Source organism: Heterodontus francisci, unplaced genomic scaffold (genome assembly GCF_036365525.1).
Source record: "Heterodontus francisci isolate sHetFra1 unplaced genomic scaffold, sHetFra1.hap1 HAP1_SCAFFOLD_61, whole genome shotgun sequence".
NCBI classification, from domain to species: Eukaryota; Metazoa; Chordata; class Chondrichthyes; order Heterodontiformes; family Heterodontidae; genus Heterodontus; species Heterodontus francisci.
The window spans coordinates 1,652,700-1,675,998 of NW_027141441.1; positions in this window are offsets into that span (position 1 = coordinate 1,652,700).

Below are 23,299 nucleotides of genomic sequence, written 5' to 3' on the forward strand. Positions count from 1 at the left end.
ATGCAGTGGATGTTGTTTCTATGGATTTTACGAAAGCATTTGATAAGGTATCACATAAAAGGCTGGTTAACAAAATTGAGGCTCATGGAATAGGAGGGTCAGTGTCCAATTGGTTAAAAAATTGGATTAAGGGCAGAAACAAGCAAGTTGTAGTAAATGGTTTCTTTTCAGACTAGGGGATGGTCGACAGTGGTGTTCCCCGAGGGTCAGTGCTGGGATCACTGCTTTTCTTGCTATGTATAAAATATGTGGATCTTGGAATACGGAACAGAATCTCAAAATTTGCTGACAATACCAAACTTGGAGGTGAGGCAAACAGTGAGGATGATATGAACCGCCTGCAATAGGACATAGATAGGCTAGCAGAATGAGCAGAGAGGTGACGGATGGAATTTAATACTGTTAAGTGTGAGGTGATGCATTTTGACAGAAGGAATAGGGAGAGGCAATGTATCCTTAATGGCACAGTTCTAAAGAGTGTTCAGGGACAGAGGGACCTGGGGATGCATGTGCATCGATCTTTGCAGGTAGCAGGGCATATTGAGAGAGTAGTAGTAAAATATATGGCATCTTGGGCTTTATACAAACATACAAGCATACGAACATATGAATTAGGAGCAGGAGTAGGCCACTTGGCCCTTCCAGCCTGCTCCGCCATTCAATAATTTCATAGTTGAACTGATGACCCACATTTCCAGCTACCCCTGACCACCCCCTTGCTTATCAAGAATCTATCTACATCTGCCTTAAAAATATTCAAAGACTCTGCTTCCACTGCGTTTTGAGGAAGAGAACTGCAAAGACTCACAACCCTCTAAGAGAAAAAAATTCTCCTCATCTCTGTATTAAATGGGCGACCCCATATTTTTAAACAGTGACACCTAATTTTAGATTCTCCCACAAGAGGAAACATCCTTTCTACATCCACCCTGTCAAGACCCTCAGGATCTTATGTGTTTCAATCAAGTTGCCTCTTACTCTTCTAAAATCTGGTGGATACAAGCCAAGCCTGTCCAATTTTTCCTTGGAAGACAGCCCACCATTCCAGGTATTTGTCCAGTAAACCTTCTCTGAACTGCCTCCAATGCATTCACATCCTTCCTTAAATAAGGAGACCAGTTCTGTAGACAGTACTCCAGATGTGGTCTTACCAATGCCCTGCATAGCTGAAGCATAACCTCCCTACTTTTGTATTCAATTCCCCTCGCGATAAACACGAGCATTCTATTAGCTTTCCTAATTACGTGCTGTACCTGCATACTAACCTTGTGCGATTCATACACGAGGGCACCTAGATCCCTCTGCATCTCAGGGCTCTGCAATCTCTCACCATTTCGATAATATGCTTCTTTTTTATTCTTCCTGCCAAAGTGGACAATTTCACACTTTCCCACATTTTCCTCCATTTGCCAGGTTGTTGCCCACTCACTTAACCGATCTACATCTCTTTGTAGCCCCCTTATAAGAACATAAGAAATAGGAGCAGGAGTAGGCCATTCAGTCCCCAAAGCCTGCCCCACCATTTAATAAGATCAGGGATGATTTGCCCCAGACCTCAACTCCTCTTTCGTGCCAGCTCCTCATAGCCCTCAACTCCCCAATATTTCAAAAATCTATCTACCTCCTCTTTAAATGCTTTCAGTGATTTAGCCTCCACAACTCTCTGGGTAGAGAATTCCAGACATTCACTACCCTCTGAGAGAAGAAATTCCTTTGCATCTCAGTTTTAAATGACTGTCCCCTTATTCTGTAACTATGTCACCTAGTTTGAGATTCCCCCACTAGTGGAAACATCTACCCTGTCAAGCCCCCTCAGAATCATATACATTTCAATAAGATCACCCTTATTCTTCTAAACTTTCATGTATAAAGGCCTAACTTGTTAGCCATTCTTGATAAGTCAACCCCTTTCTCCCAGGAATCAGCCGAGTGAATCTCTTTTGACTGTATCCAATGCCAATATATCCTTTCTTAAATACGGGGACCAAAACTGTACACAGCACTCCAGGTGTGGGCTCACCAACACCCTGTACAGCTTTAACAAGACTTCCCTATTTTTAAACTCCAGCCCCCTAGCAATAAAGGCCAAAATTCCATTTGCCCTCTTAATTACTTGCTGCACCTGCATGCTAACTTTTTGTGTTTCAATCACAGGAACACCCAGATCCCTCTTTTTTGGAGTCTCTGTCTATTTATATAACAGTCTGCATTTTGATTCTTCCTACCAAAGTGTATGACCTCACACTTTCCTACATTAAACTCCATCTGCCAAGTTTTTGCCCACTCACTCAACCTATCTATATCCCCTTGGAGATTCCTTATGTCTTCATGACAACATGCCCTACCTATTTTTGTATCATCAGCAAATTTGGATATATTACACTCTGCCCCCTCCTCCATGTCATTAATATAGATAGTAAATAATTGAACCCCAAGCACTGATCCTTGTGGCACTCCACCAGTCACATCCTGCCAATGAGAAAATGGCCCATTTATGCCTACTCTTTGTTTCAAGGAATTGGTAATTCGTGTGTGCATCATCACTTCAGGAATTGATGTCATACAGTATGTGACACAGAGTGGGAGATGGGATGATCCCCGGTAAGATGTGCCTGTAATACTCTCCTGGAAATTGTATATAGTATTGTCAGCCTTCAATAAAAAAGTCAAATTATTTGTTGGCGTTGATCAGTGTGTGATTGGTAAGTCTGTGTGAAGAACAGGGGTTGGCAACATGTCTGTACATGGACACCAGTGTCCACGTTAAAACATTTCGGTCCGTGACTGATAATTTCAGGGATGAGAAATTTCCCATTGGCTTCTTCTTCCAGACCAGTCTGACTTTCAATCAAATCGCAGCCGTCAGTTTCACAGCTGACAGGTCCTGAGAGCAGAGACAACGTTTCAGAACCTCGGACAAGTTCGGAGCTTTCCGGCAGTTCTGATTTCATTTCAAAGCCCTCCAGAAAAACCCGAGCTTGTCCGAGTTTCGGAAGTGCTGTCTCTGCTCAAAGCACCTGTCAGCTGTGAAACTGACGGCTGCGATTTTTTTAAAAAGACTAACCATAAAGCTGAGAGTTCTCGCTCTCTGCAACTGTCAGAGAGAGGGAGAGAGAGAGAGGAGAGTAAGAGGGAGAGAGGAGACCGGGGGTGGGTGTCGGCAGAGAGAGAAAGGACAACCTGAAAGGTTTACCCCGTATCCTTAGATTATGACCCCTGGTTCTGGACTCACACCCAAATCCGATGAACGAATAAAAAAAGTCACAACTGTGATTGGCTCTTGTAGCAGACTCTGGTTAACAGACAATATTCGGAGCGCCGGCCCCAGACTGTTTAACACTGACTGAGCTGAGAAAATACAACTCACCCCCAAGAATCCGCAGCACAGACCGAGCGGAGGGGAAAACCTGTCCTGGGAACTCTACATTCAGGGAACAGTTTGTCCTGTGAATATGCAGATGTGAATATTGTGGAAGAGAGATTGTATTAAAGGGGAGGGCGGGTTAGTCTGAAGCCACTGTGTTTGTGGGTCCGCTCTCATCGCCGGATTTCAGAGTCATTCTTGTGTAAAATCAAATGATTTTCCAGTCAAAGAACCGCCCTGCTCCCTGCTCAGCCCCAAAGTGGGAATTCGGGATCATTTTTTTAAATTTCAAGATTTGAGTTGAAAAGTAGAGAACATGTCAGCGAGGGGTGAGAGAGGGCGGTCAGTGCAGCAATAAAACCAGGTTAAATGGAAAATGGAGTCCTCAATCCTAGTGAAAGCTTTTCAACAGCAAACATACTGGAGTGAGAGACAGGAAAGATCTAGTCTGGAAGTCTGGAGTCTCTGAATTTCAATGGAATTGGAGAGTTTGTGAGGAGAGAGAAACACAGAGAGACAGCAGGAGCCGAGAGCTGACAGCAGCTTGTCTCCGCCCCGTCCTCTCTCTGCCTTGAAGTTGCTCTGTGCCACCATCACCGGCTTCATTTCTGACCCAGTTCACACTGACAGTGAGAATTTGTGCAGAGTCCCGGACATGTCCGATAGTCGAGCAGCCCAAACGGCTCCTCCAGCCGCCGCCGCCGCCCAAGTCAAGACTCCCAAGAAGAAGAAGGCGGCTCCCCGGAACAAGCCAACCGGTCTCCCGTTGGGCGAACAGATCCTCAAGATTGTGCCGGCTTTCAGCGATCGCAAGGGGATGTCCCTGGCCGCCATAAAGAAGGCTCTGGGTAGCAGCGGTGTCGATGTGGAGAAGCTCAGGACCCAGATCAAGCAAAGTATCAAGAGGAATGTGAACAAAGGCTCCCTGGTGCAGAGCAAGGGACAGGGAGCCTCCGGCTCCTTCAAAATCAGCAAGAAGGAAAACCCAGGGAAAAGAGGGAAAGAAGGTGAAGAAACCAGCAGACAAGAAATCTTTAGTGAAGAAACCAGCAACCAAGAAATCTTTAGCGAAGACACCAGCAGCCAAGAAATCTTTAGTGAAGAAACCAGCAGATAAGAAATCTTTAGTGAAGAAACCAGCAGACAAGAAATCTTTAGTGAAGAAACCAGCAGATAAGAAATCTTTAGCGAAGACACCAGCAGCCAAGAAATCTTTGGTGAAGAAACCAGCAGATAAGAAATCTTTAGTGAAGAAACCAGCAGACAAGAAATCTTTCATGAAGAAACTAGCAGACAAGAAATCTTTCATGAAGAAACCAGCAGCCAAGAAATCTTTAGTGAAGAAACCAGCAGACAAGAAATCTTTAGTGAAGAAACCAGCAGCTAAGAAATCTTTAGTGAAGACACCAGTAGACAAGAAATCTTTAGTGAAGAAATCAGCAGCCAAGAAATCTTTAGTGAAGAAACCAGCAGACAATAACTCCTTCGTTAGAAACCAGCAGACAAGAAATCATTGCTGAAGAAACCAGCAGCCAAGAAAGTGACAACAAAGAAAGTAACAGCCAAGAAAACGAGCAGCAAGGCGGCGGCAACGCCAAATAAGGCGGTGAAGAAAGCAGTGCTTCAGAAAAAGTCTCCTGCGAAGAAGGTCAAAAAAGGCAAGAGTGCGGCGGGCGGAAAGGCGCTGAAGAAAGTGCAGACATGGAAGAGCAAGGTCAAGCCGAAAGCAGCAAAGGCTCAGAAAGCAGGGTCTGGAAAGAAGTGAAAGAGCGCGGGAAACTTGTAAACATCTGAACACAAAGGCTCTTCTCAGAGCCACCCACATCTCTCAGGAAAGAGCTGATCCCCTGATCAAATGATCCCTGTCCCGGCCCCGCCTGCAGATTCCACATGGAAATGATTTGGAGCAAATCCAGGATCCCTGGTGACTACCCTCCACCCAGCCCTTTCCCCACTCTCTGTAATAAAACAGAAGGATGTCCGACCCTCACTCTAACTGGGGATGTGTTCGGTGTAGTCTCAGTTCACAAATTCAGGGGGAGAGTCCTGTAAGGTAGCTCGGTCACTCTGACTGAAACCGCCAGTTCTCCGGGGCTGCAGCCACTGACACTGCGGGGAGAGAATCCCCGACACTGCCATGCCGCCGGGGGAACAAACAACGTTGTGTCCGGAGAATAGGGCGGGCCGGGGAGAAGGCACATATTGAAGCGCTGCAGTGGACTCAGCTCCTGTGTGTGCACAACTCTCACTGATTCCGTCCTCTGGGAACAGTGCGGTCTAAACAGATCAGCTGAGGAGAGAAACACACAGCCCGAGAATGGCTTCTTTCTTCCTGCATTTACTCTGTTCTGGGAGCAGATTCTCATTGAGAAGCGGCGCTCAGATCACCGGAGAGAAAAAAAAAACACAATTCAAACTGTCCAAATGAAAAACAGAGAATTAACCCGGACACTTCCATTATTAAATTAATTCATCAGCTCCGAACCAGTTCCCGTTAATGTACCGGGATAATCTCGGGATTTATCAAATCGAAGGCAGCGTGATTTATTAAATTGTTGATTCTGACACCCTGTAGTTCACTTCTTCACTAAACGAGAGGGGGAGATGTGTGAGCAGAGAAACAGAGCGAAATCCAGAGAGGGAACTGAAAACACACCTGGACAGATGTGAAACAGGTCAATCCACTGTTACAATAACTCCATCACTGACTCCCTCCTGACAGTAACCAGCCCTTTCGCAGAGACTGTGGGTGGCTCTGAAAAGAGCCTTTGGTTTATTAGATGACATTTTGGCCGCTTTACTTTTTCTGGGAGCTCTGAGCGCTGGTTTTCTTGGGCAGCAGCACGGCCTGGATATTCGGCAGCACCCCGCCCTGAGCGATAGTCACCCCTCCCAGCAGCTTGTTGAGCTCCTCGTCGTTGCGGACGGCCAGCTGCAGGTGTCTGGGGATGATGCGGGTCTTCTTGTTGTCCCGGGCCGCGTTACCGGCCAGCTCGAGGATTTCAGCGGTCAGATACTCGAGCACAGCAGCCAGATAGACCGGGGCTCCAGCACCCACACGCTCAGCATAGTTACCCTTTCTCAGGAGCCTGTGAACACGGCCCACCGGGAACTGCAGTCCAGTCCGGGAGGAGCGAGACTTGGCCTTGGCCCGAGCTTTCCCGCTGGTCTTTCCTCTTCCAGACATTTCCACAATCTCACAAATACTTTCACAAAGAATGAATAATTTCCTTTGCATTAATGCTAACCAGTAGGCGGTCAGGAATTCCGAGCGGTCTAAGGCGCTGCGTTTAGATCGCAGTCTCCATTGGAGGCGTGGGTTCAAATCCCACTTCTGACACCTTGTGTTTTGACTGCTCTGGAGGCGTTTGGGAGCAGAGGTGAAGAGCAAAGAGAGAACAGGAAAGAACATGGACAAGCAAAATAACAATGGACCCAAAGATGTTGCATCAAAACATTAGAGCAAGAGGCAACTGAGCAAACAGCAGGGCACAGAAAACATCAAAAATGTAACCTTTGTCTCGGGGTGGAAGATGTTGCCAATATCCTTAATGAATACATTACTGTCTTCTCAAATGAGGGGGTGATGCAGATATTGTTATGAAGGAGGAGGAGTGTGAAGTATTGGACGTGATAAGTTAAGGAGAGAGGAAGTCTTCATGGGATGAGCATCCTTGAATGTGGATAAATCACCAGGACCAGATGAAATGTACCCCAGGCTGTTGAATGAAGCCAGGGAAGAAATAGTGGAAGGTCTGACCATCGTTTTCCAGAGGATTGGAGGTCTTGTAACGTTGCAATAAAAGCAAAATACCACGCAGATCAAGCATGGCTGAGCCTTTAGAGTAGAGAAACAGGGCTGAATTCCCTGAACCAGTTCTACAGCTTTCAGAATAGAAGGAGCCTATACAAACCTGATGGGTTCCACTTAAACCAAAGAGCTGGAGGTGTTGACAGTCAGAACAGATAAAATGTGGAGGAGTGTTTGAAGCAGATTCTGTGTGGTTACTGTAGTTGCACTATCGAGTTATTTCAAGGAGGTGATTCTGAATGTAATGGATCAACGTGGACCCACCCAAGGCAAAGGTCACTGAAAGTGGCAACGCAGGTGGATAAGGTAGTCAAGAAGGCATACGGCATGCTTGCCTTCATCAGTCGGGGTATAGAGTATAAAAATTGGCAAGTCATGTTGCAGCTGTACAGAACCTTAGTTAGGCCACACTTCGAATATTGCGTGCAATTCTGGTCGCAACACTACCAGAAGGACGTGGAGGCTTTGGAGAGGGTACAGAGGAGGTTTACCAGGATGTTGCCTGGTCTGGAGGGCATTAGCTATGAGGAGAGGTTGGAAAAACTCAGATTGTTTTCACTGGAACGACGGAGGTGGAGGGGCGACATGATAGAGGTTTACAAAGTTATGAGCGGCATGGACAGAGTGGATAGTCAGAAGCTTTTTCCCAGGGTGGAAGAGTCAGTTACAAGGGGACATGGGTTTAAGGTGCGAGGGGCAAAGTTTAGAGGGGATGTGCGAGGCAAGTTTTTTACACAGAGGGTGGTGAGTGCCTGGAACATGCTGCCAGGGGAGGTGGTGGAAGCAGATACGATAGCGACGTTTAAGAGACATCTTGACAAATACATGAATAGGAAGGGAATAGAGGGATATAGGCCACGGAAGTGCAGAAGGTGTTAGTTTAGGCAGGCATCAAGATCGGCGCAGGCTTGGAGGGCCGAATGGCCTGTTCCTGTGCTGGACTGTTCTTTGTTCTTTGTTCTAAGCTTCCCTGTGGTCCAGCCTGGTTGAATGGAACTGAAGCAAACAAATCATCCAGAAGTGGAAAAGAAATATAATGCCATGAAAGCACAGAATTCAGATGGATGCAATACCAGATGGTATGGCAAGAGTGTAAAACAGCAACAGACTGGTGAATAAAACTTTCCCATTGAATAAGACAAGAGAAGAGAAGGGTAATAATAGTGTCAGAGGTGAGTTGTGACACTATTCACATTCTACCTTGATCTGAATAGGACTGTTGAAGGGAGTGATTGAGAAGAATAGAGGAGAAATGAAAAGAAAGGAGAAATAAACAAAAGGTCTTTTGATTTTAGAATGCTTGTTTTTGGAAATGACAGACTGTAAAGTGTGTGTGTCAGAAGATATAGAGCGAAGTTGGGTGTGACAAGATCACAGGAAAGTTGTGCCCTGAGACAAGGTGTGTGTTGACAGGAAAGCTGCTTTCTTTTGCACAATATGTATTTTATTCATATAATTTGTGCAATTACATTGCAAAGCAGTTCAAATTTAATATTACATAAGGTACAATACAGATCAGTTTCCTTCAATAATGTACATGAGGTATCTCACTATCCCTGCCTGCACAGGTTATATTTACAGTATTTACATTACACATCAAACATTCTCTGGTGCAAACAGCCCGAGCGGTTTTACACAGGTTCCAGCCTCTCGCTGCACGAGGGCCTTAGTCTGTCGCCTTTCTATTGAGACTCCATGGTGGCTTCCCCAAGCTTTAATGCCGTCCCACAGCACATAGTCTTGAATGTTGGAATGTGCCAGTCTGCAACACTCGGTCATCGACAGCTCTTTGCACTGGAATACCTGTCCCACGGCCGGGCTCGTTCTCAATAGAGATCATTTCAAATGAACATTTCCTAAATCCGTGCTTTCTCTCTCGCAATAAAGAGAACAGGATGTCTGGCAGATTCAGTGTGAGACGATAACACTGCCGGGTAAAGGCCGCTTTCCAACTCCAATCTTAACACAGGAGATTCCCCAAACAGCTGCAATAGGGTGTTTGTAAACTGTTGGAAGCGGATGTGTGTGGAAATGGTGATGTTACTGAGGAGGTTCCTTGTTATAGAATGGATTGTGTTTTGGTGGGAATATTACTGAGTGTTAATTGTAGCAGGATCATATTTAAAAGCTCCGGCTTTCTGGAAAGCCTTGACTGTGAAGGTCGAGTCTGGAAGGGTCTGCGTGGAGAGCTGGGTTTCGGTTCTACTGTTAATAAAGGGTTTGAAATTGGCAGCCCGGAGGAAACTGGAGGTGGAGATGAAAGATAAGGTGCCGTTCTCTCTCTGTCTGTCACTCTGGGTGTCTCCTTCATTCTCGCTCTCTGTTTAATCTTCACTCTTGTCTCCTCCCCTCCCTGCTCTCACTCTGCCTTTCTCAGCCAGGTCCGGGCGGCCTGTAAAAAAAAGGAAGCTGACGGAATCAGTCTCTTTTATTGTGCACTGATTTGAGGCAAGAATTATCATGGTGGCTGTGGTGGGGAAGAGACGGTCGCCCACCTCCTCCTGGAATGTGTCTTTGCAAAGCAGGTGTGGAAAGGGATGCAGTGGTTTTTGTCGAGGTTCATCCCAAGCAGCTCGATAACACAGGAGTCTGTGCTCTACGGGCTGTTCCCAGGGACGCACACCGAGACAAACATCAACTGCTGCTGGAGGACTATCAATTCGGTGAAAGACGCCCTTTAGTCTGCCCGAAACTTGCTGGTCTTCCAGCGCAAAGAGTTGTCCACCACCGAATGTCGCAGACTGGCACATTCCAAGGACCAGGACAACGTGGGCAGGGACGCACTAAAGCTTGGGGCAGCCGCAGCAAAGGCTCAATGGGGAAAGACCATTATGTAAGGTCCCCCCACCAAGCGGAGCGGAGGGGCTGGATCCATGGGAAACCCTTCGAACCGTCTCGGGATAATTTTGTGTGCTGTAAATGTAGAAATGTATATGGCATGACAATGAAATGGAAGAGTTGTGAGGCAACTCGTGATTGTATAGAAGGAAACTGATCACCTTTGCACTGTTTGTATTTTTTGACTTGATGCTGTTTTAAACTGTTTGGGAATGTAATTTTTACAGATTTTTATGAATAAAGTATATTTTGGAAATTTAAAAAAAAAGTCTGGCAGTATACCAGAGTATGGTCCTGGCCGGCAGCATATTAGAATCCATGAGGAAAGGCATCATCACCCTCATCTACAAGCGGAAGGGGGAGGGGGCAGAAATCAGAAATTGGCGGCTCATCCAACTGCTTAATATCGACTCCAAGATTCTGTCAAAAGTCATCGCCAGTCGAGTCAAGTCTGCTCTGGAGTTGGTGATTGACCCTGATCAGACCTGTACTATACCAGGCAGGAAGATCTCTGATAGCCTCGCGCAACTCAGGGATACGATCACCTATTTATGGGACAGGAGGGTGGACACCTGCCTCATCAGCCTGGACCAGGAGAAGGCTTTTGACAGGATATCGCACACCGACATGATGGACGTACTTTCCAAAATGGGGTTTGGGGAGGGAATCTGCAATTGGATTAAACTGGTCTACACAAACATCAGTAGCGCAGTCTCAATCAATGGGTGGGAATCAGAAAGTTTCTCAATCCAATCTGGAGTCAGGCAGGGCTGTCCTTTCTCCCCTGTCTTGTTTGTTTGCTGTATTGGACCCTTTTCTGAGTCTATTAGGAAGAATGCGATAATCAGAAGGGTAACAATCCCAGGCAGTGGAGGCACTCAGGTTAAAACTTCCCTGTACATGGATGACATCGCCGTTTTCTGCTTGAACCCGCTGCCTGTGCGCAGACTGATGAGCATCTGTGACCAGCTCGAACTGGCATCGGGAGCCAATTTTAAACACGGCAATAGCGAGGCCATGTTCTGTGGGAACCTAGCTGACCGATCCTTTGTCCCCTTCACCATTAGGTCAGCCGACCTGAAGGTGCTGGGGTATGGTTCGGAAGGGCCGGGGCGTGCACCAAAACCTGGGAGGAACGAGTAGCCAGGGTACAACATAAGTTGAACATGTGGGAGCAGCGATCTCTCTCCATTGTTTCAGGTTACTGTACGTGGTGCAGGTCTGGCCCATACTGCACTCCTGCACTGTGGTGATCACCTGAGCCATTTTCCGCTTCATCTGGGGATCCAAAATGGACCAGGTCCCGAGGGACACGATGTTCAAACCTCTGGAGAAAGGCGGGAAAAATGTACCCAACATCGCCCTCATCCTGATGGCTACCTTTGTGTGTGGCTGTATCAAGCTGTGTGTAGACCTCCAGTACGCAAACTCCAAGTGTCACTCCATGCTGAGGTTCTATCTGTCCCCGGTGTTGCGAAGGATGGGCCTGGTCATATTGCCGTGGAACGCTCCATCCAGTTGGACTGTGCTGCAACACCTATCCTTCATGGAAAAGTTTCTGTGGAAAAACACCTTTGACCACCAATCCATCAGGCACTGGTCTGCACGGAATGTTCTCAAAGCCCTACGGGAAAAGAAGATGGTGGATCCTGTCGGATGGTTCCCCGAGCAGACTTCCAAAGTAATTTGGCGGAATGCCCCATCACCAGAACTTTCAAACAAGCACCAAGATGTAGCTTGGCTGATGGTGAGAAGAGTCCTCCTCGTCAGATCCTTCCTGCATGCCCGAAGTCTCACCCCCTCTGCACAATGCCCTCGAGGTGGCTGTGGTGGGGAAGAGACGGTTGCCCACCTCTTTCTGGAATATGTCTTTGCAAAGCAGGTGTGGAAAGAGATGCAATGGTTTTTGTCGAGGTTCATCCCAAGCAGCTCTGTAGCACAGGAGTCTGTGCTCTACGGGCTGTTCCCAGGGACGCACACCGAGATAAACATCAACTGCTGCTGGAAGACTATCAATTCGTTGAAAGATGCTCTTTGCTCTGCCCGAAACTTGCTGGTCTTCCAGCGCAAAGAGTTGTCCACCACCGAATGTTGCAGACTGGCACATTCCAAGGTCCAGGTCTACGTGCTGAGGGACGCAATAAAGCTTGGGGCAGCTGCAGCAAAGGCTCAATGGGGAAAGACCACAGTGTAAGGTCCCCCCACCATCGTGAACTGAGGGGCTGGATCCATGGGAAACCCCTCGAACTGTAGCCAGAAATTATTTGTTTGCTGTCAAATGTACATGGCATGAGAAATGAAATGGAAGGGTTGTGAGGCAACTCACTCCTGTATTGAAGGAAACTGATCTCCATTCCACTCTTTGTATTGTTTGACTTGGTGCTTTTTGGAACTGTTTTGTAATGTATTTTTTTTACAGATTTTTATGAATAAAGTATATTTTGGAAGTTAATAGAAGAAAGTCTGGCAGAGGTAAAGGAGGGAAAGGACTAGGCAAAGGCGGAGCAAAGCGGCACCGCAAACTGCTTCCTGACAATATCCAGAGCATCAGCAAACCAGCAATCCGCCGCCTGGCTCGCCGTGGCGGGGTCAAGCGGATCTCGGGTTTGATCTATGAGGAGACTCGCGGGGTGTTGAAAGGTTTCCTGGAGAAGGTGATCAGGGATGCGGTCACCTACACTGAGCACGCCAAGCGCAAGACGGTCACTGCCATGGATGTGGTGTACGCTCTGAAACGGCAGGGCCGCACAACTCGACCCTTTCCAGCAAACACACACTCTTCGAAGAGCCACCCACCGTCTCACAGAGAGAGCAATGAGCTGGAAACGGGAGCTGGGATAGGCTGTTCAGAACTGTCTGGAATAAATCTGTGCTGTATTCGGGTAGAAAACTGGAATCCCCGAAATTGACATTTCAGTTGCAGCAAGGATGTGCAATGGATTTGATTTTCTAAACGGGCTGTGTAAACAGTGCCCGTGGCTCTACACTTAGTTATTTCCCCATTCGACACATACCCTCAGTGAAAAGCCACATCACTCCTCCAGAATCACTCATTGTTTTCATAGAATTTCAAAATGATTTCGCTGCAATGAGGGAATCCGGGAATTTTGCAGCAGCCGTTGAATCGGTCACTGGAACCAGACCCAATTGTGATGTTATTTCTTCCGAGACGGTGTTTCCTGCACTGAAACTGACAGGGTTTGTGAAACTGATCAGTTTCAGCTCAATCATTCAGGGACCTGGAATTCCCACAGCTTGAGCCCGCGCTCACTTCTGATTGGTCACCCTCTTCCCATTCGCATTTCTTAACCAATCGCAGAGCCTCGAATTGGGGAAAATGCAGCAAATCATTGGCTTAAATTGTCGAAATTGGCAGAACGTTTGAATTCGAAAAAGGCGCCAATTTCAGTGTCGGCAAAAAGCGAATTACTGGAAAATCTATATAAAGTTGTTCGTAAAATATTTTCCACCAACCTTTAAATACCTTTCTTTATTCCGCTATTATCGCCACAAATTCCCGGCGCTATTTTACGCACAGCTTTAACCTGTCATTTTCCCCCCCACTTCTTATCTGTAACCGGCGGTGGAAGACTCCATTCAGCAATCCTTAAGGGACCAATAACTCAAACTCGGTGTGGAAAGGAATAAATTAGACTATTGGTAATTCCCCTTCACACAGGGATCAGGGGGACAGTGAGAAGCCACTGAAATAGTTCCTCATAAACATTTTAAATAGTTCCTATTCTGTTCTGTTACTGACATGCTTGAATCAGACAGTAATCAGCCCTTTCAGAGACTGTGGGTGGCTCTGAAAAGAGTCTTTGGTTTATTACATGACATTTTGTCTGCTTTACATTTTCTGGGAGCTTTGAGCGCTGGTTTTCTTGGGTAGCACCCCGCCCTGAGCGATGGTCACCCCTCCCAGCAGCTTGTTGAGCTCCTCCTCGTTGCGGACGGCCAGCTGCAGGTGTCTGGGGATGATGCGGGTCTTCTTGTTGTCCCGGGCCGCGTTACCGGCCAGCTCGAGGATTTCAGCGGTCAGATACTCGAGCACAGCCGCCAGATCGACCGGGGCTCCAGCACCCACACGCTCAGCATAGTTGCCCTTTCTCAGGAGCCTGTGAACACGGCCCACCGGCAACTGCAGTCCAGCCCGGGAGGAGCGAGACTTGGCTTTGGCCCGAGCTTTCCCGCCGGTCTTTCCTCCAGACATTTCCACAATCTCACAAATACTTTCACAAATGGATCATTTCCGCAGCATTTACTTTACTTTAAGACTGAGAACTCTCCTCAATGGTCGGTACTTAATTCTATTTGCCTATATTCTTCACCAATCAGGTCACTGACCAACACAAGAGGGCGGGATTTACCCGCCACGACATCAGAAGCACAGAATTTGTCAATTTCAAAAAGCCCGCCAATTTCATTGTCGGAAAGGAGCGGATTGAAATAAATGTCATCCTTAGTCAAAGATTTAAAGTCCCTTCTCTTGATTTTGTTTTATTCAACTTGTAAAATGTTATTTAAATTGTGACTCATTCGACAATCGCTTTCAAACTGTCCCGGGTGAGGCCTGCATTGGCCTGAAGTGAAATACTCAGTTTCGTTTTCAATCAGAGCCCAGTGTCCTTCTCTGAAAAGAGGGAGCCGGATCAAGTCCTCAAACGGCCCTTAACTTGCTCTGTAATAATCCCATCCCAGGCTGTTACACTGCGGAGAGTTGCTGTTAATAAAATGATTAATCAGTGAAGGGATTAAGGTCTAATCCTTACCGCTGAAATCAGCTGTTAATGCGGTCATACAGGGGCTGTGAAAAACCAGAATAAGAGCAGCTTTAAGCAAAAAAAGTGAAGGCGGGTGATCAGATTATGGGTTCGTGTTCGGTTAATAACAGGAGATACAAACACAGCAGTGGGATCGTTATTATATTATACATCGTCTTAAAGTGATTTCATAAAGATGTCGGATGCAGCTTTTTCAGAGATTGTTGGTGGCTCTTAAAAGAGCCGTTGTGTTTGGGATGTTTTTCAGTCCATTGTGCAGTTTTACTTGGAGCTGGTGTACTTGGTCACCGCCTTTGTCCCTTCCGACACGGCGTGCTTAGCCAGCTCCCCGGGCAGCAGCAGGCGCACGGCGGTCTGGATCACCCAGAGCTGATGGTTGTTGTAATGGGCCAGGCGGGAAGCCTCACCCGCGATGCGCTCGAAAACATCGTTCACAAACGAGTTCATAATGCTCATGGCCTTGGAGGAGATGCCGGTGTCGGGATGAACCTGCTTCGTCACTTTGTAGATGTAGATGGAGTAACTCTCCTTCCTCCGCTTCTTGCCGCCCTTTGTTGACTGTTTATTTAAGGTTTTCTTGGCGCCTTTCTTAGGAGCTGCTTTCTTCTCTTTTTTATTTCCAAAATATACTTTATTCATAAAAATCTGTTAAAAATACATTGCCAAACAGTTTCAAACAGCACCAAAAAATACAAACATTGCAAGGGAGATCAGTTTCCTTCAATACAATCATGAGTTGCTTCACAACCCTTCCATTTCACATTTGTCATGCCAATTACATTTTTACATTTACAGCAAATGAAAATTTTCCCGATACAATTCGAGGGGTTTCCCATCGTTCCAGCCCCTCAGTCCAGCTTGGTGGGGGAACCTTACACTGTGGTCTTTCCCCATTGAGCCTTTGCTGCGGCTGCCCCAAGCTTTAGTGCGTCCCTCAGCACGTAGTCCTGGACCTTGGAATGTGCCAGTCTGCAACATTCGGTGGTGGACAACTCTTTGCGCTGGAAGACCAGCAAGTTTCGGGCAGACCAAAGGGCGTCTTTCACCGAATTGATAGTCCTCCAGCAGCAGTTGATGTTTGGCTCGGTGTGCGTCCCTGGGAACAGCCCGTAGAGCACAGACTCCTGTGTTACAGAGCTGCTTGGGATGAACCTTGACAAAAACCACTGCATCTCTTTCCACACCTGCTTTGCAAAGGCACATTCCAGGAGGAGGTGGGCGACCGTCTCTTCCCCACCACAGCCAACGCGGGGGCACTGTGCGGAGGGGGCGAGACTTCGGGTGTGCATGAAGGATCTGACGGGGAGGGCCCTTCTCACCACCAGCCAAGCTACGTCTTGGTGCTTGTTTGAAAGTTCTGGTGATGAGGCATTCCGCCAAATGACTTTGACGGTCTGCTCGGGGAACCATCCGACAGGATCCACCGTTTCCTTTTCCCGTAGGGCCTTGAGGACATTCCGTGCAGACCACTGCCTGATGGACCGGTGGTCAAAGGTGTTTTTCCGCAGAAACTGCTCCACGAAGGATAGCTGGTACGGTGCCGCCCAACTGCACGGAGCGTTCCGCGGCAATGTGACCATGCCCATCCTTCGCAACACCGGGGACAGATAGAACCTCAGCACGTCGTGACACTTGGAGTTTGCGTACTGGGGATCTACACATAGCTTGATGCAGCCGCACACGAAGGTGGTCATCAGGATGAGGGCCACGTTGGGTACATTTTTCCAGCCCATGTCCAGAGATTTGAACATCGTGTCCCTCCGGACCCGATCCATTTTAGATCCCCAGACGAAGCGGAAAATGGCTCGGGTGACTGCCACGGCGCAGGAGTGGGGTATGGGCCAGACCTGCGCCGCGTAGAGCAACAACGTGAGCGCCTCGCACCTGATGACCAGGTTCTTACCCACAATGGAGAGAGATCGCTGCCCTCACATGCCCAACTTTTGTCGTACCTTGGCTACTCGCTCCTCCCATGTTTTGGTGCACGCCCCGGCCCTTCCGAACCATATCCCCAGCACCTTCAGGTAATCTGACCTGACGGTGAAGGGGACAAAGGATCGGTCAGCCCAGTTCCCAAAGAACATGGCCTCGCTCTTGCCGTGGTTAACTTTGGCTCCCGAGGCCAGTTCGAACTGGTCGCAGATGCTCATCAGTCTGCGCACGGACAGCGGATCCAAGCAGAAGATGGCGACGTCATCCATGTACAGGGAGGTTTTGACCTGAGTGCCTCCACTGCCTGGGATTGTCACCCCTCTTATGCTCGCATCCTTCCTAATAGACTCAGCAAAGGGTTCAATACAGCAAATAAACAAGACAGGGGAGAGAGGACAACCCTGTCTGACTCCAGATTTGATCGGGAAACTTTCAGATTCCCACCCGTTGATTGACACTGCACTACTGATGTTTGTGTAGAGCAGTTGGATCCAATTGCAGATTCCCTCCCCAAACCCCATTTTGGAAAGCACGTCCATCATGTCGGTGTGCGATATCCTGTCAAAAGCCTTCTCCTGGTCCAGGCTGATGAGGCAGGTGTCCACCCTCCTGTCACGTACGTAGGCGATCGTATCCCTGAGTAGCGCGAGGCTATCAGAGATCTTCCTGCCGGGTACAGTACAGGTCTGATCGGGGTGAATCACCAACTGCAGAGCAGACTTGACTCGACTGGCTATGACTTTGGACAGAATCTTGTAATCAACATTAAGCAGTGAGATGGGCCGCCAATTTCTGATTTCTGCCCTCTCCTCCTTCTGCTTGTAAATGAGGGTGATGATGCCTTTTCTCATGGTCTCTGACATGCTGCCGGCCAGGAGCATACTCTCGGATACTTCCAGCAGTTCCGGGCCGACCCAGTCCCACAGGGCCGAGTACAACTCGACCGGTAAGCCGTCGCTCCCGGGGGTTTTACTCGTCTCGAAAGACTCGACGGCCTTTGTCAGCTCGTCCAGAGTTAGCGGCTTGTCCAGTCTCTCCCTCCTGCTGTCATCTAGGACCTCTGTGATAGATGACAGGAAGGACTGGGAGGCTCTGCTGTCTGTGGGCTTCGCGTCATATAGCCTAGCATAAAAGGATTTGCTGATCCTTAGTATGTCGGACTGCGAAGACGTTACCGAGCCATCTTCTTCCTTCAGGCTGCTGATAACAGAGCTCTCTCTGTGTACCTTTTGGAAGAAGTAACGCGAGCACGTCTCATCCTGCTCGATGGAGCGGACTCTGGACCAGAAGATGATCTTGGAGGCCTCCTTGGCAAAGAGCGAGGCCTGCTGGCTCTTCACCTCTTGGAGGTCCTCCTTGACCTCGACCCCCATTGACTGCAACCGGAGTAGATTTTGCATAATTTTCTGGAGTCGGGACAGTTCCCTCTGTCTCTCTCTCGCCTTGTGAACACCTTTGTGGATGAAGAACCTCTTGATGTTCTCCTTAATCGCTTCCCACCACTGAACTGGAGACTCAAAGAGGGGTTTCACGGTCCTCCAACCATTGTAATCCCTTTTGAGTTCCTCAACGTTCTCTGGGGTCAGCAGTGTCGCATTGAGCTTCCACGTCCCTCTGCCAACCCTCTGGTCGTCCTGTAAGTGACAGTCGGCCAGTAAGAGGCAGTGGTCGGAGAAGAACACCGGCTTGACGTCGGTGGATCCGACCGTGACAGCACGGGACACAAACAGGAAGTCAATCCTGGAACGGGCAGACCCGTCCGATCTTGACCATGTGTATCTGCGCTGCGCTCCGTCTGCAGGTTTGCTGAAGACGTCGTGCAGTTTGGCATCCTGAACTGTTTCTACTAGGAATCTGGACGTAGCGTCCAGTTTGCTGTCGTCACTGCCGGATCGTCCAGCCGCATCGATGATGCAGTTGAAGTCACCGCCTAGGATGACCGGCCTGGACGTCGCCAGCAGCAGTGGGAGCTGCTGGAAGACGGCCAGCCGCTCGCTGCGTTGTACCGGGGCGTACACGTTGATCAACCGGAGCGGAGCGTTGTTGTACATCACGTCTGCTACGAGGAGGCGGCCGCCCACCACCTCCTTAACTTCGGAGATGGTGAAGTTACCTCCCCGCAGCAGAATACCCAGGCCGGAGGAGCGGCAGTCATTACCCCCCGACCGGATCGACGGCCCGTGGGACCACCATCGCGACCACTGCCTGTAGGTGCTGAGGTGTGGTATTCCACACTCCTGCAGAAACAGTAGGTCAGCTTTGACCTTGGCAAGGTAATCCAAGGTTGAAACACATCGCGTAGTAGATTTAATGCTACGCACATTAATGGAAGCAATTCTTACACCCATTTTTTACTAAAAATTAGTTGTTGCTTCCCATACCATTTGTCCTCGCTGGTCCCAGTCCTTCGGGATGTTCCTGCATACCCATCGTGTGCGCAAGCAGTTTCACGTTGGTTGGGCTCAGAAACCCCTCCTGATTTTTCATGCAGGGTTTGTGCCGCTCGGGTGACATCGGGGGGGTCTTGTAGGCAGAGAGCATTGGGTTGTCCTCAGCTGCTTCCATCTGTTCCTCCTCGAAAACATCACAGCGCCAGACGTGTCTTTGCTCCCGCTGTCCCGGAGCTGAGATGCGTTGGCCACGTCGTTACGTGTGAGGCATTGGAGTTGGGGCACGCCGGGCCCATCACAGCTTCCAGTGCCCGGGGGCTGGGATGCCTTATCATCCATCTCGGAATTCTGCCGCCTCTTTTGAAGGGGCTGTCGTTCCAGCATTTCCCCGTCCAGTGAAGAGGAGTTGTTGCAGTCTGATTCAGAAGAGAGCCTCCTCTTGCCACTGGTTTGGCTGGTGGCTTTGGGATGTTTTTTCTTTGTGGTTTTCCTCTGGACCACTTGCCACTGACCTGTTTCTCCATCTGCTGCCTCCTCCTCCATTGATTCTGTCTGTGGAGGAGGGGTTTCCGGGCGCTGGGTAGGTGCTGGGTCGTTGGTTTCAGCTGCCTCCTCTTCCTTCTCAGGTTGAAGTTCCTCACTGCGAAGAAGGTTGCTGGTCTCCTTTCGAACAGCGGACGCCTTCGTCGAACCTTTCCTTGGACCTTGCCGCCTGAGCATAGCTGAGGCAACGTTTGGGGCAGGTCTTGTAGAGATGGCCTGCCGCACCGCACAAGTTGCAACACTTAGTCTGCTTACAGTCCTTGGTCTGATGGCCTTCCTCCTTGCAGTTCTTGCAAACAACCGTGCTGCAGTTGGCTGCCATGTGACCAGATTTGCCACAGGTGCGGCAAACTCTGGGCTGCCCAGCGTAGACCAAGAAGCCTCGACTTCCCCCGATAGCGAAGCTGGAGGGAGGGTGGATGATGGCTCCACTGGGAGCCTGGTGGGGGGACCTTACCATTTTCAGTTTCAGATACAGAAATAAACCAAACCCCTTCCGAGTGCGGATTAAATAGACAATCCCACAGCTCTATGCTAATGAGGGATGGGAGAAAGTAAAGATTGTGATTGGGTGATTGGCAGTGATGTCACAATAGTTTTATATCTGCAACCAATCACAAACTCTCTCACTGCATTCAGGGATTACATTTCCCAAAGACTCTCTCCAGCCCCAGTTTCTATTGAAAAATCCACCGGGAAATGACGCCTGGCTGCGAGGGTCTCTTATTCTCAGCAGCTTCTCACATTCCGGCCTTTAAGTTGAGCGCTTTGTTGGGCGGAAATATTTATTCAGGCAGTTTCAACAGCTCAGAGCCGACACTGGGTTAGAAACCAGAAATAGGAATACGGGTCACAAACAAGGAGTTTATGTTGAACCTTTATAAATCTCACTGGTTATCGGCCTCAGCTGGAGCATTGTGTCTAATTCTAGGTTCCACATTTTAGCAGGGATATCAAGGCCTGAGAGAGAGTGCAGAGGAGATTGACTAGAATGGCACTAGAGATGCGTGGAAGGATAGCAAAGCTACCTCGACTACGCTTCTTCACACCCTACCTCCTGTAAGGACTCCATTCCATTCTCCCAGTTTCTCCGTCTCCGACGCATCTGCTCTGATGATGCTACCCTCCATTACGGTGCTTCTGATATGACCTCCTTTTTCCTCAACCGAGGATTTCCCCCCACTGTGGATGACAGGGCCCTCAACCGTGTCCGACCCATTCCCCGCACCTCTACCCTCACCCCTTCCCCTCCCTCCCAGAACCGTGACAGGGTTCCCCTTGTCCTCACTTTTCATCCCACCAGCCTCCATATCCAAAGGATCACCCTCCGCCATTTTCGCCACCTCCAGCGTGATGCCACTACCAGTCGCATCTTCCCCTCCCTTCCCCTGTCAGCATTCCGAAGGGATCGTTCCCTCCGCGACACCCTGGTCCACTCCTCCATTACCTCCACCACCTCGTCCCCGTCCCAGGGCACCTTCCCTTGCAATCGCAGGAGGTGCAATACCTGCTCATTTCCCTCCCCTCTCATCACTATCCCAGGCCCCAAACACTCCTTTCAGGTGAAGCAGCGATTTACTTGTACTTCTTTCAATGTAGTATACTGCATTCGCTGTTCACAGTGTGGTCTCGTCTACATTGGGGAGACCAAGCGCAGACTGGGTGACCGCTTTGCGGAACATCTCTGCTCAGTCCGCAAGCAGGACTCTGAGCTTCCGGTTGCTTGCCATTTCAACACTCCCCCCTGCCCTCATGCTCACATCTCTGTCCTGGGATTGCTGCAGTGTTCCAGTGAACATCAACGCAAGCTCGAGGAACAGCATCTCATCTACCGATTAGGCACACTACAGCCTGCCGGACTGAACATTGAGTTCAATAATTTCAGAGCATGACAGCCCCCCATTTTACTTTCATTTTTAGTTATTTTTTCTTCCTTTTTTATGCATTCTTTTTTACATTTTTTACTATCTTTTTTTGCATTTATTTCATTTCATCTTAGTTTGTTCAGTTTGCTTACCCACTGTTTTTTTCAGGGTTTTTTTCAGGTTTGCACTTGCTGCTGTTCAATATTCAGTATATTCACACCTAATCTGTACTAATGCTTTGTCTTTCAACACACCATTAACATATTGTTTGCCTTTGCTCCGTGACCTTTTGGTCAGCTATGTGACCTGGTCCAATCTGCACCTTCTCCTTTGTTATCTCTTACCCCACCCCCACCTCACTTGCTTATAATCTGTGACTTTTCTAATATTTGTCAGTTCCGAAGAAGGGTCACTGACCCGAAACGTTAACTCTGCTTCTCTTTCCACAGATGCTGCCAGACCTGCTGAGTGATTCCATCTTTTCTTGTTTTTGTAGCAAATCTAGGGTCGTTCTTCTTGGTGCAGAGATGTTAATGTAATATTTAATAGTTGTGTTCTACATTCTAATGGGTTGAAGAGGAACTGTTCCCACTGGCAGAAGGGTCTGTAACCAATGGACGCAGAATTGTTAAAAGAATCAGGGAAGATGAGGTGATATTTTAACACGCGTTCTGATGATCAGAAATGTACTGCTTGAAAAGGGAGGTGAAAACAGATTCAATAATAACTTTCCTGAGGGAATTGGATCATTATTTGATGGGGAAATTACAGGGCAATGTGAAAATGACAGGGAGGTGGGACTGATTGGATAGATCGTTCAAAGAGCAGCACAATTGTTCTAATGAACTCTTTCTTCTGTGTTGCAAAATTGTGATTATTGCTGTTCAGAAACATCCTGACACATCATGTCGCCTTTCAGTTCACCAGTTTTAAACACCTGGAACTGAGCTGAGTATTTTATTGGCTGTGATTATAGCATCAGAGACCAAAAGACAGCGGCCCAGTCCCAAAATCCACAGAAAGACTCAATGTATTGCTCCATGTGAGCGATGCTGTTAGAGCAATGAGCAAAGCTGCCTTCCAAACAGCTGGAATAAAAACAGAAAATGCTGGAAATACTCAGCAGGTCAGGCAGCATCTGTGGAGAGAGAACAGAGTTAATGTTTCAGGTCAATGACCTTCCAAGCAGCTGTGCCCGGGTTTGATTCCCAGCCATTACAGTTTGGCGTTCCTTAAATTCCTCAGATGGTAAACTGAAAGATAGGAACTGAGTTGGGTGCTGTCTCGAAGGAATTTTGTTTCCCAAAGCAAGAAGTGTATAATTTGAATAAACATATTTCCAACGCTGATTTCCTTCAAATTAAAGTTCAATTGAACTCTGATTTTACTCCTTTTTATTGATAATTATTATTTGACCTGAATCATACAGTGGACTCAGAATAGAATTACTCAGATTCATTTTCCCACAGCTACTCCCGTTCCTTATAAGAAACAATTCCTGGATTCTGGAAGCTGTGAATTGGAGGGTAACAAACATATCCACACTATTTGAGAAAGGAAGGAGAGAGAAAGCAAAGAACTAGAGGCCAGTTTGCCTGACATCAGCAATGGGGAATATGCTACAATCTATTATTACAGACACGGTAAAGGGTGATGTGGAATATCAGAATATGGTTGGGCAGAGTCAACATGGATTTATTAAAAGGAAATTGTCAATGATAAATTATTAGAATATGTTGATGTTGTAACTGCCAGGGTAGATAAGGGGAACC